Raw genomic sequence first — 17339 nt, forward strand, 5'->3', positions numbered from 1 at the left:
GCTCCATGTCTGTACCTGAAGTGTTTTTCAGGCCATTTCTCTCAGTGAATCGGTTTCCTAAAATCCTTTTTGTGTAGCTGAAACCCTGCTCTGTTCTCAGTACTAGCATTCAGAAGATCCATCTTTGAGATCAAGCTGAGAATCAGATTAAACCCCTCGGTCACAATATAAAGATCCTCCACCAAATACAATTGATTTTTTTTTTCTTTACAGCGTTCCCAATCCATGTCTGTCCAGCGACTCTGCAATAGAAACTGCTGGTGCCCAGGTCAAGTGGCTTGGTCATCAAGATCTCCTGGCCGAAGTCTGTACGTATGTGTCAGTTCAAGAGACAGTATGAGACCATCTACTCATTCATTGCCAGGAGTCAAGCCAGTCCTGAGAAGACCAAGGCAAGCAAAACCCAAAATATACCATACTCTTGGGAAACAATCATGGATATAATGAAGTACACGATTCTGCATCACCGTCTAGCGGATGATTTTGATCTAATCACAGAGGCAAAGACAAGCTTTCCTGAGAAAACGGTGGTTGAGGTTGTATCTTTGAGAGGAACAGGGTTACCTAGGAGAAGAGCATTCCAGGTTGGCAATGGCTGTTGGTGGGAAGGAGCCTGCCTGACCACTGTCCGGGACTAAAAGAGTAACAGTATGAGCAGAGTTCAGTGGGGATGATCAAGAGTGTATATCCAAAAACTCACCATGTCTTCAGGATGTAGGGCAGATGAAAGGAGGACAAATGGAATGGAGGTCTCGATAGGGAACCACTGTGGGAGCTCAGGTGTCAACACTGGAGTGGAGATGATGTAATCAATTCAGTAGACGTTTGGTAGCAAGGGAGAAGTGTGGTAAGAATGTAACAACAACAATAGCTTACTGGTCTGTGCATCTGGTTGGGTAATCATGGTAGAGTCTAGTGGAACAGGGACTGTTAATTTAGACATGTCTCAGGTTGGAGGGACCCTTGAGACATCTGAGAGAAGACGTGGAGCAGACTCAAAGGAGACATATAAATTGGAGAAATAAGTCTGAAGTCATTTGCATGTTGACAAAGGAAGAGACGTGAAGGTGTCACACAGGATGTGAATATGTGCTGGAAAAGAATACTAGAGCTCATTACTGAGTGATTGACAAGCACTATGCTGAACTGCCTCCCCTGCCCCTGTCTGTTAACTTGCTCTGATAAACATATTCGGAAAAGAGTTCCTAGAATGGCAACGAGGAAAATAAAAGGGTTATTGGTGACAGGAGACAATGTGCTGAAATGCTCCAAGTGGTTAACAGCCTTGAATGCTATTGAGAACTTCCATGGTGAAGAATGAAAAATGCTGGTCTCTTTCTGTGGGTCATAGATGGATTTGTTGAATGCTCTGTTGGTGGCAGAGTGAGCCCACACTCTCAATGAACTGTGTGCCGTGTTGAGTTAGAGGCATCTACAAGTAACTCATCTCCCTAACCTCTGGCAAGGGATGCCCAGATAGTTTCTCTTAGGACATTTCCCAGATGCAGGGTTGCTGCCCACATGGACTATGGCTACTTCCTACATAACTTTTACTTTCTGCTATTCTAAAGTTAAAACAGAAAATTCTCAAATGAGCTGTAAAGGGACAGATTTTTTTCACCCCGTATTCTTTATTTTAGTTCTGGAATATCATAGAATGATTTGTAGACTAGTAACAAAGAAAGGAGTTCATCAACCCTTACACCCTGGAAGTTTGATGGAGAAGCTGTTAGGTCTCACTTGAGACAGCATATCGGGAAGTTTGAGAGCCAACTTTCATTGTAAGGCAAAACACAGAACCGATTCCCAGAGAAGAGAAGGCATACTGGTGGTGGGGGCAGGGGTTACGGCTTATGGATTAGTGAGACCAAGGGCATTAAGTAACTATGTCTGAGCTTCTCTTGCATTCCTTCATCTCTCTATTCTTACCCATAGTCATTCTATCTAAAATGTATAAAGTATCAAAGGACAATTTGTCCTTAGCCTAGGAACTGTAAGTGTAAAAAAGGCATGTCAAAACCAAATTCACTGATTCTATAATTTATAGCTCCTATTCAGAAAAATAAATGCAGTGTGTTAAATCCAATAAACCAATATTAATTTGGTGGATTGTGTTTTTTCTTTTTTCTTTTTAGTGTGCCCCTTTAAGGATTGTTATTTGATACCATGATTCTCTTTATTTTTGTTGTGTTTCACTTTCATTTGCTTAGTTTCTATGTTTGAATTTAGAATTGTTTTATTTATACAAAGATAATATCATGATATGTTTCATCACAAAGTCTTGATTAAGTAATGGTCTTTGTACAGCAATTGCAATTAAATGTCCAGATTATATTTATTTTTGTAGTGATGCTACAGCCCCTTAATATTTTTCTTAGCATATAGGTAAAACCTGTCTTTGTGGTATAGTGCTATTTTTTTTTAATTACCTGACATTCTCTAGAAGCTATTGCTTTCTATTCCTGTTATCACAACTACAGGAAATGGCTTTTCAAGAGTGGTTTGTGGCCATGTATTGAGATTTTAAAATCAACTACGAACATTTCAACTTTTTTTTGTATGGAAACAAATTTGTTTTTCCTTCCAATTTTGGTGAACTTTTAGACTCCTCTGGTATGTTGCTAAACAATTTTGAAGAGTGTATTAGTGTTTTATGTATTACAAATTTTAATTAAAAATAAAAACTAAGAACAAAAACAATCTTTTATGTTCCCGTTTGACCTTTGAAGACACATAATTATGCAAAGATTGACAGCCGTGCAGGTGGCGACAATGCATCCACGTGGCACCCAGCTTTCACATAAGATAAAGCTTTAGCACTTGCTCTACTCCTGATACTACAGGAAACAGATGAAAGGTAAGTGTAGAAAAAAATGCAAGTGACTTTTCTACACATCTCCATATTGTGAACAAGAACAAAAGTCCAAATTCCCATTGTGCTGCATGTGTAACTAAGGAATAAACATGCAGTTAGCTATGTATTTCAAGATGTCAGCTGGTTCATACTAACCACAAATGCTCATACATACCAATAACTTCCAAATATTTTTTCACTTGTTCTTTTTCAATTTTGTACTTTGTTTTGTTATTATTATCACTTTATGATGCAGTTCCGTAGGCCCTGAGATTTCCCTAATCCCCCTCCTAATTCCCTCATCGACCTCTCTGAGTTCCCCTATATTATTACTATAGTACAGTTCTTCATAAACAGTCATGTCCATCATCACGCGCATTGACAATGACAGAGACTGCAGCATCCTGTTGTCAAGATATAGTAAACAGTTTCATTGGGAGTCCATCTTTAGTCTGCAAGTAGAGATGCATAGTGTATTGTATCCTCACATCTGGATATGACAGTCTCCATTACAGTTACTATGCTTCCCCTTAAATGAAAAGCCACAATGTAAAATCAATGACAGGAAGAAAAATAGAGTTACAATGCCATGAGGTTAAATAACATGATACTAAATATGATCATCTCCAGTACACAGTAACTATACATTCCGTTAAATGAAAAACCACAAAATGACAGTGACTCATAGATCATGCCGTTACATCAATTTCTTCAAGAAGGTTGTTGATTTTCTTTTTCATTTCTTCAGCAAAACGTTAGTCATTCAGTACCATGTTATTTAACTTCATGGTGTTGTTAATTTCTTTTTCTTCCTGTTGTTGATTTTGTTTTTGTGGCTTTCCCCTTGTTCTTAAACATGTGAAATTTCTCCTCTATCTTAAAATTCATCACTGGTGTGCCTCGCTTTCGCTGATGCATCATTAGTGAAAATTTACATCTCTAAGACTTATGTGCTAAAACAATAGCATTTTTTGAATATTGAGAAGAACTACCTCCAGCTAAATCTTTCCCATGAAGAACTGTGCCCAATAGGTGCTACTGACAGTTTGGTTAGGACCCTCCTCAATCAAAACCTCTACCAGGTATCAGAAAAATCTGCCATTACCTGATTGGTGAGTTGGTAAAGATAAGGGATCTGGTTACATATTTAAACAAAGGGACATAGCTGAGTGCGGAGTGTCCTGTAAAATAGCATGCTTCCACCTTGCCCTCTCAAAGAAGGCTCCAAGAATGACCCTCGTGAAAACCAGCTTTCCTGCCAGAACTCAGACGTAATTCCCACTTGACAGAAGTGGGTTAGGATTCAATTTACTCCCACCTCTTGGGTAAAGCTCTTATGTTTTTTCTATCCTTACTTTAAACAAGATCCATGCTGGTTATCTGACTCTGTATTCAAAGATCACGTAGAGAAAATGTGTGTTGGGAGAAAATCTTGTAAATTGGGTAATTATTTTGGAAAACCTTGACACTTAAGGAAAACCAAGCAGATTTTTTAATCATGTAAACAATGCCTACCTCAGCCCCATAGTTTTCAAATATGTATTTTGAATATTTGTATTATTTTTCCATGATAGTTATTTTGACACATTTTGCAAGTGGGCATATTCCAATTTTGTGTGTGTTTGATGAAGAAAATCCCCACTGGAAAAGAGGTGAGGTCAACACACATCTATATTAGAAAAATCACCCATCTGAATGCTGGTGACTGAATATGGAAATTTTAAGGTACGAGATGCAAGCCCTGACTGCTTTTAAATATTTGTGATTAGCCCTGGCCTCAAGTGACAAACTCAGCAGGAACTGAGACTCCTGGGGAAGTTGGTAGGATGATTCAACTGCCCCCATAATTTGTTTCAAGTGCAGATATTGCCCATTTTAGCTTACAAAAATGATTGATAGTCTGCAGAAATTTCCTCAAATGCACAAAAGTATGCCCTGCATCAGATAGCAGTAAGGGAAATAGAATTAATTACAACAGATTGTCCTTAAAATTAAGTTTGTTCAAACTAAAGCTATGAACAAACTGTAAACTAGGTTGACATAAACTCAGTCTTTATTACTAAATTATAGTATGACCCCATTGAAATGTTTTTTAAATGAAACAGGACTTAGCAGCTATAATTTTAAAGCCATGTCCTTTGAACCTCCTTTCAAGAGATCATATATATATATATATATATGTATATATATATACACATACATTACATACATTACACCTCAAAGGCCAAGTCTTTATGTATGCTCTCATTCACATCATTGGTCGTTTAAGCCTAACTCAACCCGACTGACTCCACCCTCTAGCCCACCCTGGTGCCAGTGAGTACAACCCTCTGTCCATCCAGGCCTACCTCCAGTCCTGGTTCCCACACTCATCAGTGGGAGTTGCAGCTCATCAGAAGGGTGCCCACAGCCTCCTCAATGGATCCACTCCCTGCCCTGTCTTATACACTTCATGTTGTTCTGTAATTCAGCTCAACAGGATTTTCCCTAGTCCCAGCACTTTACAGCTTCTGCTGAAGCAAAGTCCAACCCACCTGCCCTGACTCCAACTCATGCCTGTACCGGTGGATACAGTTAGCCCAGCCTAGCTCTCCCCCAACCCAGTACGCATGCAGGCCAACAGGTGTTGTAGCCCTTCCCAGCCTGGTCTAAAACCAGTTTCAGCTTTCGTGCTCACCATCAGGATCAGTAGCCTAGCACGCGACTCCCCACTGTTCCCCTACCATGCTGTGACCCAGCCTGGCATGGCCCATATCACTTAGGCATTTGCCGGAAGGTGCTTTAGCCTGGCCTAGCCTGTCTGGCCTCATTTCAGCTAATGTTTGCAGCTGCCCAACCTAGCACAGTCAGCTCCTAATCCCAGCCTTAATGTGAACTAGTTGGTGATGCGGCCAGACTAAACCTGTCCTGCAGCCCATCCTGGTTCTCAGATATGCCAGTGTGTGTTATGCACTGGCACAGCCTGGCTCACTCCAAGACCTGACCCACACATATGCCTGCAAGTATTGTTACCTCGTCCATTTTGGGATGCTCCCTGCCTTGTCATCTGCAGGGGATGCATGCTGACAAAAGAGTTCCCTAGGCTCCTTGTTGGGTCTCCTCCCTGTGGCAGATATCACATACACCAGGGTGTTTTATGCCTAGGCTGACTTAGTCCACTCCTGTTCTAGCAGGAACAGTAGGCTAGCCCAACTGGCTGACTCCCAGTCTTGCTCTTACTGTTGGGTGTTATAGCCCAGCCACACTTAGTCCATGCCCTGATGTACCTCTCACATGGCCCAGGGAGAATCAAGACCTAATCCAGCCCATCCAGCATCCACTCCGGCTTTTATGAGCATCAGTGCATGCTGAAGTCTAACACAACCTGGTGCACTCCACACCTAGTCACAACCATGCTGAGGAATACTGAAGCAATGTCCAGCCCAGACCACCACTCCCATCCCAGTTCTAACATTCACCAGTGGGAACCACAACCCATCTAAGTATTCCATTAGCTTTCCAACCTGGCCCACTCCCAGTCACAGATTTTGCACATGCCAGTGGTTGCTCTGACCCAGCTCAGCACAGCCCATCCTCTGTCTTGGCCTTTCCCATTGGATGCTGCAGCCTGACCTGTCCTGGCCCAAGTCTCTTTGATGGGTTCTGAAGCTTAGCTCTGCTCAGTCCACTCCCACCCCTGGCTCATGCAAACAGATAAGTGCGATAGTCTAACCAGGCATTCCCCCTATTCCCCCCAGCCTGGCTCTTGCATTTGCCAATGAGCTTAGGTTGGCCTGGCCCTGCCCAGTCTGCCCCTTCCAAAACAAATTCACACACTTGCCAATAGGTGGTGCTACCTTGCCTGGTCTGACCAACTCACCCAGGCCTGAATGACCTGCTCACCAATGAGAGTTACAGCCCACCAGGAAAATTTCCCACGTTTCCCCACTCCCACGCCCAGATCTCAGACAAGCCAGTAGGTGCTGAATTCCTACCAGTCACAGACTATCCCCTCTGCCACAGCCTGTGTGTAAGTGATGGATGTTGTGGCTCAGCCCACCCCACACTGTATTCTTGGGTGTGCCTGCCAGTGCTGCAGCTTGAGTCAACCCAACCTGTACACAACCCCAATACCCATGAGTGTCAGAGAGTTCCATGGGCATGCCTAGCTCAGCCTGTCACCACCCCCAGCTCCCAAGAAAACCAGCTGAAATTGAAGATCACAGGATTGGGCCATACATTCCCCACAGAATCTGCTCCCACACCCTGTTCTCTCATGCTGGTTAGTGCCCTGGCTAGCCTAACATTTCCTGTACCTGTTATAACTCTCACCAGCGGGTTCTGTGATCTATCCCTATCAGGCAGTGCCCCAATACAGGCTTTAGTGTGCAGCAGTGAGTGGTATTCAGTATTGGTCAATCCTAACTACCCCAGCTGTGATCTCCCACAAGGGCTGGTGCTTCAGTCTGACCTTTAAAGATCCTCACATTCTCTCCTTGAAATTGAACTACTGGATGGCCCAAGAGCTTCATCCAGGCCATTGACACCTGGGCTGCCCAACCCAAACTCCACTGCCTGAGACCCTGCCACCGGGACAAACCTACCCAAACCTCTGACCCATGCCCTGCCACATGTGAGCTGTCTCCCCAAGGGATGCTAGTCTCTGTAGCTCTGAACAACTAGCAGGCCAACAGGCACAAGCCTTCAAGCTTGAGCCACACCCTCAGGATGAACCAACACACCTGGCTCCGAGAACATGGCCACCTGAGCCTCCTACCCAAACCTTGCCATCCGGGGGCCCACATTTCATGAAGTCCAACACCACCTCATGCTGAAAACCCTAAGAAAGATAGGCATAGAAGGAACATTCCATAACACAGTGAAAGTATTATGTAAAAATACAAATGCCAGCATTATACTACATGGGGAAAGACTGGAAGCCTTCCCACTAATGTCTGGAACTAGACAAGGATGTCCACTTTCATCACTGCTATTCAACATATTATTGAAAGTCCTTGCCAAAGCTATTAGGCAAGAAAAAAAATAAAGAAATTTAAATAAGAAATAATGAATTAAACTATCCCTGTCTGTAGATGACATGATTCTATACATAGGAGAACCAAAAGACTCAATCAAGAAACTATTGGAACTCAGAAGAGAATTTGGCAGGGTGGTAGGATACATAAATCAATGTCACTAGTATACAAAAGTAACTTCACGACTGAGAAAGAATTTGTAAGTACTGTCCCATTTAAAATACTTGAGAGAAATTTTTTTTAAGATTTATATTTTTTATTGAAAAAGCAGATATACAGAAAGAAGGAGAGACAGAGACTCTTCCATCTGATGGTTCACTCCCCGACTGGCCTCAATAGCTGGAGCTGGAGTCAAACTGAAGCAAGGAGCCAGGAGCCTCCTCGTGGTCTCCCATACAGGTGCAGGGTCCCAAGGCTTTGGGCTGTCCTGGACTGCTTTCCCAGGCCACAAGCAAGGAGCTGAATGGGAAGCTAGGCTGTCAGGATACAAGCATATGGTGCACATATGGGATCCTGGCTCATTCAAGGTGAAGACTTCAGTCACTAGGCCATTGTGCTGTGCCCTGAGAAGAATCTTACATACCTTGTAACAAACCTAACCAAAGACTTGAGGACTTCTATGATAAAAATTACATAGTATTGAAAAAAAGAAATAGAAGATGTTAAAAAAAAAACATGGAGAAATTTATCATGTTCCTGTATTGGAGTAAATATGTATAAAATATGTTTTTGAATACTTGGCAAATATAAAAAAGCAGAATATGTTTGCAAAAGCAGGATTTGTAAATATTTTGAGAGAAAAGAAATCCAATATGGAATTAACTGCAAATCAGTAACTAATTTTTAGTGTTATGCAAACCAAGCCTCTCTAGAGCCTGGCCTCCAGACAGAAACTGTTTTCCCCAGCCCTGAAAGCTGAGTTGAGATTGGTGGTTACCCTTGTATAGAGTGTATGTGAGGAGCCACTGTCTAGATGAGTGTACTCACAGCAATATTGAAAAATGTGCAACATGCGCAACAGAAACACGAAGGACATTTGGACAGTAACTGACTCAACATCTCCAGTCATGGGCACTCCTACATCTGTCACCAATCAGCATAATATCAGTTTTGTGTTTTTCCAGCCATATGAGAATTTAGGAGTATATTAAAAGCTAAATATTCAGTGAACCCCAAAAGTTCTTCCACCTAACAATGACACTGTAACTGGCTAGAAGGCATTTTTATCTCTCTGAATCCTCCAACCAAATCACAGGTCACATTCTGTATGCATAGTTGGAAGCTATACCTCAGGGAACATTCAACATGTTTGGCTGGCAGATAGACTGTAGGTCCCATTTGACTTCTTAAAGTTGCTAATCAAGGAAGTCTCAGCACAGTTTGGGGGGCCTTCTAAGCTGGTGCCTTGTTCTACAGCATCTACAGGCTTCAGATTCAGTTCATGGTTGAGGACAAAAAAGGGGGTCCTGACCTGCTGGAGGAGGAATCACCATGTTCCAGGATCCTGTGAAGAGCATGGGTATCACAGCATTCAAAATCTGATGATTGGGTAGTGTGACGTCATCTGGTGTTTTAAGATGAGATTTTGGAGGGAAAAAATTCCAATAATCAGGGGTACTTTCTGAATAAACATCTTAAAGAGAGAATGAAAATAAGACTTTGAGGCTCATCATGAGGACATGAAGAGTGTCCATATAAATTTACAAATGAATTTTGACTCAGTTACACCCAGTTCATAATCAGGAGAGGCAATGTTAGCCTAGAGTCAGATGAACAATACTTGGCCCCAGAATGACACAGAAGTAGAAATTTCATTAGGAATTGGCACAATTCCTGGAAACTGCTCAGAAGATATCTTGGAATAAGATGATCTGTTTGCATAGCTCAATGTGGTGCCAGAATCCTCAAATGAAGAGTCAGTCTGTCTTTCAGAGGACAGTCTCCAGAGGTGACAAAGGCTGTTTTAAGACACCTCATATTTGTATCAGAGTCCTTCAATAGGAGGACATTTGTTGAGCACTCTCCTGAAATGTGGAAATCTGTTACCTTGAATCAGTCTACAAACTTTCTCTGTGAAAACTCTGAAATGTAAAAATACAGTAATATCATAAGACTCAATAATCAGGCTATACTAGGAAGAAAATCAAGATTATCCTGTTGAAAGACCAAGATGTCACAACTTGAGACAGGACACCATGAAATGTGTCCTGAGAAATCTGAGAACTAAAGAAGAAACAAAAGGTTGTACACAAGTTGCTGAATGACAGAAGTACATTCCCTAACTCTTGGAGGAATGAACTCCCATGAACCCAAATCCTCGCCATGTACTGATTAAGGGAAGCCTCCAATACTCTCACTGTCCAGCCCCATCTTCTCAGACTGCCCAAAATGGCTTACAATGTAATCTACTGGACCCTGGCTTCAGCACTTCTCCCATTGCCCTGGAAGCCACCAGCCCTTGTGCCATGCCAGCCTCACCACCATCAATCCTGCTATCCCCATCTCAATACCCATGGCAGTCCTTGGCCCACACTTGCCTGTCCTCATCCCACCCTCAGTCCACCTTTGCCCATTCTCACCCAGTTCAACAGAACCTCTTCTGCCTTTACCCTTCCTCACCCTTCCTCAGTTCACTGGGAGCCCACCTTCTGCCCACTCTCGCCCTGTGGTTATCATGTCCTGGTTGGATAGGACCCACAGCCAACCCTAAGCCTACCTGTACTTTCCTCTGCCAGCCCACACCCACCTTTGGCCCACCCTCAGCCCACCATAACCTTACCTATTCCCACCTGTACCATTTCTCTCTTAGTGCCTCTCAAATTCCCTCATCTGCATCCACTGTATTCCCTCATCTGTTCCCACTGGGTCTTTGAATTCTCATTCATATCCACTGTGCCCTTGCAAACCCTACCCTCAAGCCCTCTCCCACCAGGAAATGACTCTATCCAGGGGCTCTCCCTGCTCTGCTTCTATCCTTGGCACACCCCTCCCTGTTACTAATACACAGGATGATGTCACAGATGATGTCACAGAGGCTCTGACCTTCACCTACATTATATGCACATGGCTGTGACTGCTCTCCCTGGGACTGGGGGTAGGCAGGATATGTGTGAGCCACATTTGGGAAGCACACTCACCCTACTGGGTACTCATCCCTTGGTGTCCACTTTCCAGCCCATCAGGGTATACCAGGTCCTAATAAGGATACTGTAAGAGGCTCAGGATGAACATGATCTAGCTTTAAAATAATCACACAATGGGCACAAGTACATGAAAAACACTCCTGGAATTAATTGCTGACAACAACAGAGCAGACTCTGAGGTGACTGTCATGTGCTTTACCCTAACCACACAGGTCAGGCAGAAAATGGAGGCAAATCCCGCAGGACACAATGTGCAATGAATGATTCTTCTGAGTTGATTAACCTTGCCCTGATTCCTTTCTGAAGTTGAGATCCTGGCTAAGGACATTATGCTACAAGAAACTTCCAAGGCTTTGTATAATCCTGTACTTCCTCTTTCCATTTTCACACATTTCATTAGGCACAGGATACACTGCATGTACACAAGGTTCTACACATATTTCCATCCATGTATACTCCATCTAATGACCCTTTAGAGATAGTGCCCTGGTCTCTGGGTGTCCTTGCATGAGGATCCCATGTTGGGACCTATGGCATTGTGTCAGACCAGTTTTCTGACTGCGGGCTGGCAAGTTCCAAACACAGTGCCCCTTTGGCTCCACCATCATGTACATGTCGGGCATTCTATGGGAGTTTGATAGAGATGAACCACCACACACAGGAACAAGGAAGAGGAAGCAGTGAGGTACCATAGCACTTTGGTAGCATCCTGTTCGGCCTGCTGAAGACAGAGCAAAGAGAGGAAGATGGGAATTAAGGGCTCCTCAAGTTCTCAATATTCTCCGTGCTATGCCTGTCACACCAAAGGCCTGTATTGACTCATGAGCTAGTGCTGGCTGAGCAGTGAGGGGACACAGAGTTTAGGGAAATTGGAAAGCACCCTGATCTGCCTGCTGGTCATTGTGCTTTCTGGAGTTTTGGTGTTGTTGGTGATAGGCTTCACTGTTTCATTCTCTGACACACAGAAATCTAAATCAGAGTCCAGCATTACAAATGTCAGGGATGAGACAGCATCACCCTCTTGTGCTGGCCAAAGCGTGAGTTTCCTACTTTCATTCACACTCATAATGTAAAATAGGAACTCTATGTTAGCACAAGATATAAAAGCCCTGAGACTAAATAAATTTACAGAAAAAAAATCTTTTCTACTCCCTCTCTAATTGCCTTTCAAATAAAGTCTTTCATAGAAAAATACTTGAATGAAATATTAAAGCTATTCAATCGAACATATTTGTCAATTGTAACTATAGTGTTTTGTTTATTTTTATTGGAAAGGCAGATTTACAGAGGGAGAAGGAGAGACACAGAAAAAAATCTTCCATCAATCGGATCACTCCCCAGTTGGCTGCAATAGATAGAGCTAAACCAATGCAAATCCAGGAGACAAGAACTTCTAGATTTCCCACATGTGTGCAGGGTCCTACGGTTTGGGCCATCATTACTGCTTTTCCAGGTTAAAGTCAGGGAGCTGGATGGGAAGTGGAGCAGCTGGGCAGTAAACCAGCAACTATATGTGATATAGCTGCTTAAGGGTTAGGATTAGCTAACTGAGCAACTCTGCTGGGCCCAATTTTCATTGTTGTTGTTTGTTTGTTTTTTTGTGTTGTTTGTTAATGAGGCTTCCCGGGTTTGGCACAGCAGTTATAATGCCACTTGGGGCGCCTGTATCCCACACTGGAGTACTACAGTTCCAATCCTGGCATCACTTTCAACACAAATCCCTGTTAAAATATATTATTTTTAAAAAAATTTATTTAATTTTTTTATTAGAAAGTCAGAAATACAGAGAGGAGGAGAGACAGAGAGGAAGATTTTCCATCTGATGATTCACTCCCCAAGCTGCTGCATTGGCCAGATTTGCGCTCATCTGAACACAGGAGACTGGAGCCTGGAGCTTCTCCCAGGTCTCCCATGTGCGTGCAGGGTCTCAAAACTTTGGGCTGTCCTCGACTGCTTTCCCAGGCCACAAGCAGAGAGCTGGATGAGCAGTGGAGCTTCCTGGATTAGAACCGGCACCCATATGGGATCCCGGGCATGCAAGGGGAGGACCTTAACCACTACACTATTGTGCCAGGCCCAGAAAGTGTTATTCTTTTCAAGCAGGTTTACAGAGAGGAGGAGATGACCACCATGGCCTGAGTTGAGCCCATCGGAAGCATGGAACTTCTTCCAGCTCTGCTTCCCTTATAGCTGCCAAGGCTTTGGGGAAAACTCAACTGCTTTCTGTGGCCACAAGCAGAGATCTGGAACATAAGAGGAACAATCAGCACAATATGCACTTGCCACAGGAAATACCAGCACTTGTAGTGGACCAGTAGATCACTATGCCAACTCGCCTTTTCCTAAACAAGACACTCATTAGGATGCCTATCTAGGTTTGTATCCTTGGTTTTGCTCTTCCTTGTTTGCTTTTTTTTTTTTTTTTTTTTAATTCCTTGATTGGAAATCAGAAACATTGAGAGGTTGTCCATCTGCATGTTCACTAACCAGATGGCTGCATGGGCAGGGCTGAGCCACACTGAATGCAGGTGCTTCCTCTGTGTCTCCCACACGGGTGCAAGAGCCGAAGGACTTGCATCATGTTCTGCTTTTACCAGGTTATGAAAGGGGACTTCGATAGGAAGTAGGGCACTGGGAAACCAATCATCAGCCAAATGGGGTGCCAGGCACAAGGGCAGCTCACCTGTGCTTACTGATATCTTAACAAGATATTAAGGTTTTTTTTAAGTAGGTTATTATTATTATGTTTTAATTGGCTACATTGCATTATATGACACAGTTTAATAGGCAGTGGGATTCTCCCCACCCCTCCCCAAACCCCCCAGACTCCCCTATGGTGGACTGCTTCACCCTGTTGCGTTACCACAGTTCAAATTCAGCTGAGATTCTTTCATTGGAAGCATCTACCAGGAATAAAGTCCAGCATCATACTGTCCAGATAAGTTCATCTGTTCCTTGGGGAGACCATCTCTGGTCTGAAGGTAGAGCTGGTAGAGTGTTTTTGACATTTCAAAGGATCTGAATTGCTGCCACTCTCACCACTCCAAGCACATTGCGGTCTCTGGAGAATCCACTGATTGACATAGTCCATCATAGAATCTCCATTTGCCCAGCACTTACATTGCCAACACATAGCTAAGGTGGTTAATCGACCTGCTCTCTCCTCTGTCAACTGATGGCTAGTGTTCTGCGTCCGAAAGCTCGACTGGGGAAATCCCCATAGAACCTTTCTCCGAGATGTTCCCAAACCAAACTCCTGTATGTACCGGCAAGAACCAAGCCCGTCACAGTCCATCGCCCCGATCAGCTGGCGGTTGAGGTTGCTGGGTTAGTTCTGTCTTCAGCCCCGCCTTCCACTGGAACCAATGGGTATCCGCAGTCCAGACTGGCTCTACCCAGCACATACTCGGCCCTCGCCCAAGCCAGTGGGGGCTGCTGTCCAGTTGGAGTGACCCACAATAACCCCACCAGACCCGCGCCTTGTCCTGGTTTGCCAATATGTGTGTCCAGTATATCTCACATTCCCTTCTGCTCTCATACATGTCAATGGGCATGAGAACCATGTCCCATCTAACCAGCTCAACTACCCAGCCATCACAGATGTTGTTGGGTGTCTCTCTGTCTAGCCACCCCAACCCCTGCCCTAGCTTTCGTGCCCTTCCATGGGGAGCTGTAACCGAGAGAGGAGCCCACTGTTTCCCTCCCAGGCCACTCACACTCCCAGATTATGTAGTCTCTGGGTGGTTTAGTGGTTTAACTTGACAGAACTAGCCCCCAGTGCCAGCTTCTGCCAGTTGATGCTGCGGCCAAGTCCCAACAATCCTCACCCACTCTAATTTTAGATTGCACCAGTAGGAACAATCAGCCCAGCCTGGTTCTTCCCTGTTCTGGTCCACATGAGGCGCACAGGTGCAGTAGTCCTGCCTGGTCTGGTCTGCCCCCCATCCCTGCTCACGCTCTCCAGTGGGAGTAGCTGTTCAGCAAGGGGACCACCCCTTATTCCCCTGCCAGTTCTGCCCCCTCCCTTCCTGGCTCTCACATGTGCTGGTTGGGTGCTGCACTCACGTCTGGCACAGGCAACCTCACCTTGGCATTCTGCATTGTGAACAGCTTTTGTCACGACCAAACCTGGCTCCACTCATACTCTGTTCCAATGTTCGGATTTGCCAGTGGGTGACGTGAACTGATTCAGCCTGGTCTGCCCCCGACCCTTGCCAAATGTATGCCAGTTGGACACTTTCCATGACCTCTTTGCTATATCCTTCCATGCTTCTTGCGCTTACCTGCAGGGTCTGTGTCCTGCCAGAGGAGTTGCCCAGGCTCCTCCAGCAGAACCCCTCCAAGTGCCAGATTTCACACATACCACTGGGTCCATGAGCCAGCACTACTCAGCTCACCTCCTGTCCTAGCAGGAACAGTGTCCTTCAACCCATTCTGGCTTTTGCTGTTGGATGTTTCAGCCCACATATAGTGCATCCATACCCACATATAGTTCATATATGGCTCAGTAGGGGTTGAGACCTAGCCGAGTCCATCCCACATCTACCCTGGTCCTCCAGAACACTAGAAGGTGTTGCAGTCTAGCCTGGCCTGGTGTGTCTTGTCCCAGTCCACACTTGTGCCAAGGGAGACTACAACTGTAAGGGATATTAAGTTTTATTTCATTTATATTTATTTATTTAACTTTGGATTTATTGACATTTACTGGAAACACAGATTTACAGAGAGAAGGAGAAGTACAGAGATCTTCCATCTGCAGGTTCACTCCCAAATTGGCCACAATGGCCAGATCTGAGCCGATCCAAAGCCAAGGTCCAGGAGCTTCTTCCTGGTCTCCTACATAGGAACAGGCTGCCAAGAATTTTGGCCATCTTTTGCTGCCTTCCCAGGCTACAAGCAATGAGCTGAAAGGGAAGTGGAGCATCCAGGACACAAACTGACGCTTATATGGGATCTGAGCACTTGCAACGGAAGGATTAGTCAATGGAGCCATCACGCAAGGCCCTTCACTTGCATCAAAAACACAAAAACATTGGTCAAATGTAATTTGCTTTGTGAGGCAGACACAAAGACACAGACCATCTTCTCTGCACTGATTCATGCCTCCAGTACATGCACTGGCCGAGGTTGGCATACATGGAAGTCAGTAGCACAAAAGTTCAGGCTCGTTTAATCTGGAGGTGACAAGGACCCTGATCCTTGAGTCACCCTGCCAGGGTGTGCACGTGCAGAGAGGTGGCCTCAGAAGGGCAGCCAGGAGTGGAAGTCCAAGCCCAAAGAGGGGGTGAGGTTCAGGGTGTCACATGCTGTCAACTGCTGTCCTATAGGCCTGTCATCTAGGGCTGACCTTGGAGCTGGCCCTAGGGCTGTATTGGGAGTTCAAAGAGGGAGAGAACGCTCAGCACAGTGTCTCAGCAGCCTAATACTCCAATGGCATGCACTGGCAGCCCCTATGGACACCACTTTGTGTCCTGGCTGCTCCACTTGTGATCTAGTTGCTTGTTGATTTCCTGGGACACAGTGAAGGATGGCCTGAGCCCTTGGAACACTGCACCCATGGGGGAGACCTGGAAGAGTTTCCTGGGTTCAGATGGTATCAGCTCTGGCCATTGTGGCCCTATGGGTAGTGAACCAGCCAGCAGATGGAAGATCTCTATTGCTCCATCTCTCTCTCTCTCTCTAGCTTTGCCTTTCAATTTAGCAAGAGACATCATGTAGAAAAGGAACCCCCCCTCTCCTCTCTAGAGTAGGCTTTCAGGCTGCTACTTGAAACACATGCGTCACTCCATTGGCATTCCTGGCTGTAGCTCCCAGCTCTGGCTCCTGACGCCAGCTGGCTTCCCACCAACAGACCCTGGGAGGCTCACCGAACTGGCTTCCTGCTATTCTTGGGCAAGACCTCGATTGTGTTCATGGCTCGTGAATTTTGCCCCAGCCCAGCAATTACAGATCCTTGTGAAAGGAATCAGTAAATGGGAGCTCCCTTGATTTTTAATATATCCTTTTTGGGAATGCCACTTCTACTACAATATCCAGGTGTCTGCAATATAGTATTTTCCCTCCAGGACCAACCTTCAAGAAACATTTTGAAAAATCAATTCAAATTCCTTGTGACCGAAAAGGCCTGATTCCTGCAACTCCTCAGGCCCTAACTGTTCCCCTGAGTCATGAGACTCACTAGACTAAGGAACTGGACAAGTGAAAGACCAGCTTTTCACAGAAGACCTTGCTCACTGGTTAGACCCTCCCTGTGAATGACCCCAAAGAGGTGGGGCATGTCAAAAATGAAAGAGGTGCGGCCTGGGGCTATAGTCTGCTGGCTTAATC

General features: G+C 44.8%; 1 long non-coding RNA gene across 1 annotated transcript; it reads right to left on the reverse strand.

Moving 5' to 3' along the window:
* Window positions 1-5787: 5787 nt before the first annotated feature.
* Window positions 5788-10853, reverse strand: LOC131483309 (uncharacterized). The gene is made up of 3 exons (XR_009247615.1): window positions 10649-10853; window positions 9341-9433; window positions 5788-5957 (listed from the first exon to the last, which is right to left on the reverse strand). It is a non-coding gene; the product is annotated as an uncharacterized LOC131483309 (long non-coding RNA).
* Between the last annotated feature and the right edge of the window lie 6486 nt (window positions 10854-17339).

The sequence above is a fragment of the Ochotona princeps genome, chromosome 24, assembly GCF_030435755.1.
Source record: "Ochotona princeps isolate mOchPri1 chromosome 24, mOchPri1.hap1, whole genome shotgun sequence".
NCBI classification, from domain to species: domain Eukaryota; kingdom Metazoa; phylum Chordata; class Mammalia; order Lagomorpha; family Ochotonidae; genus Ochotona; species Ochotona princeps.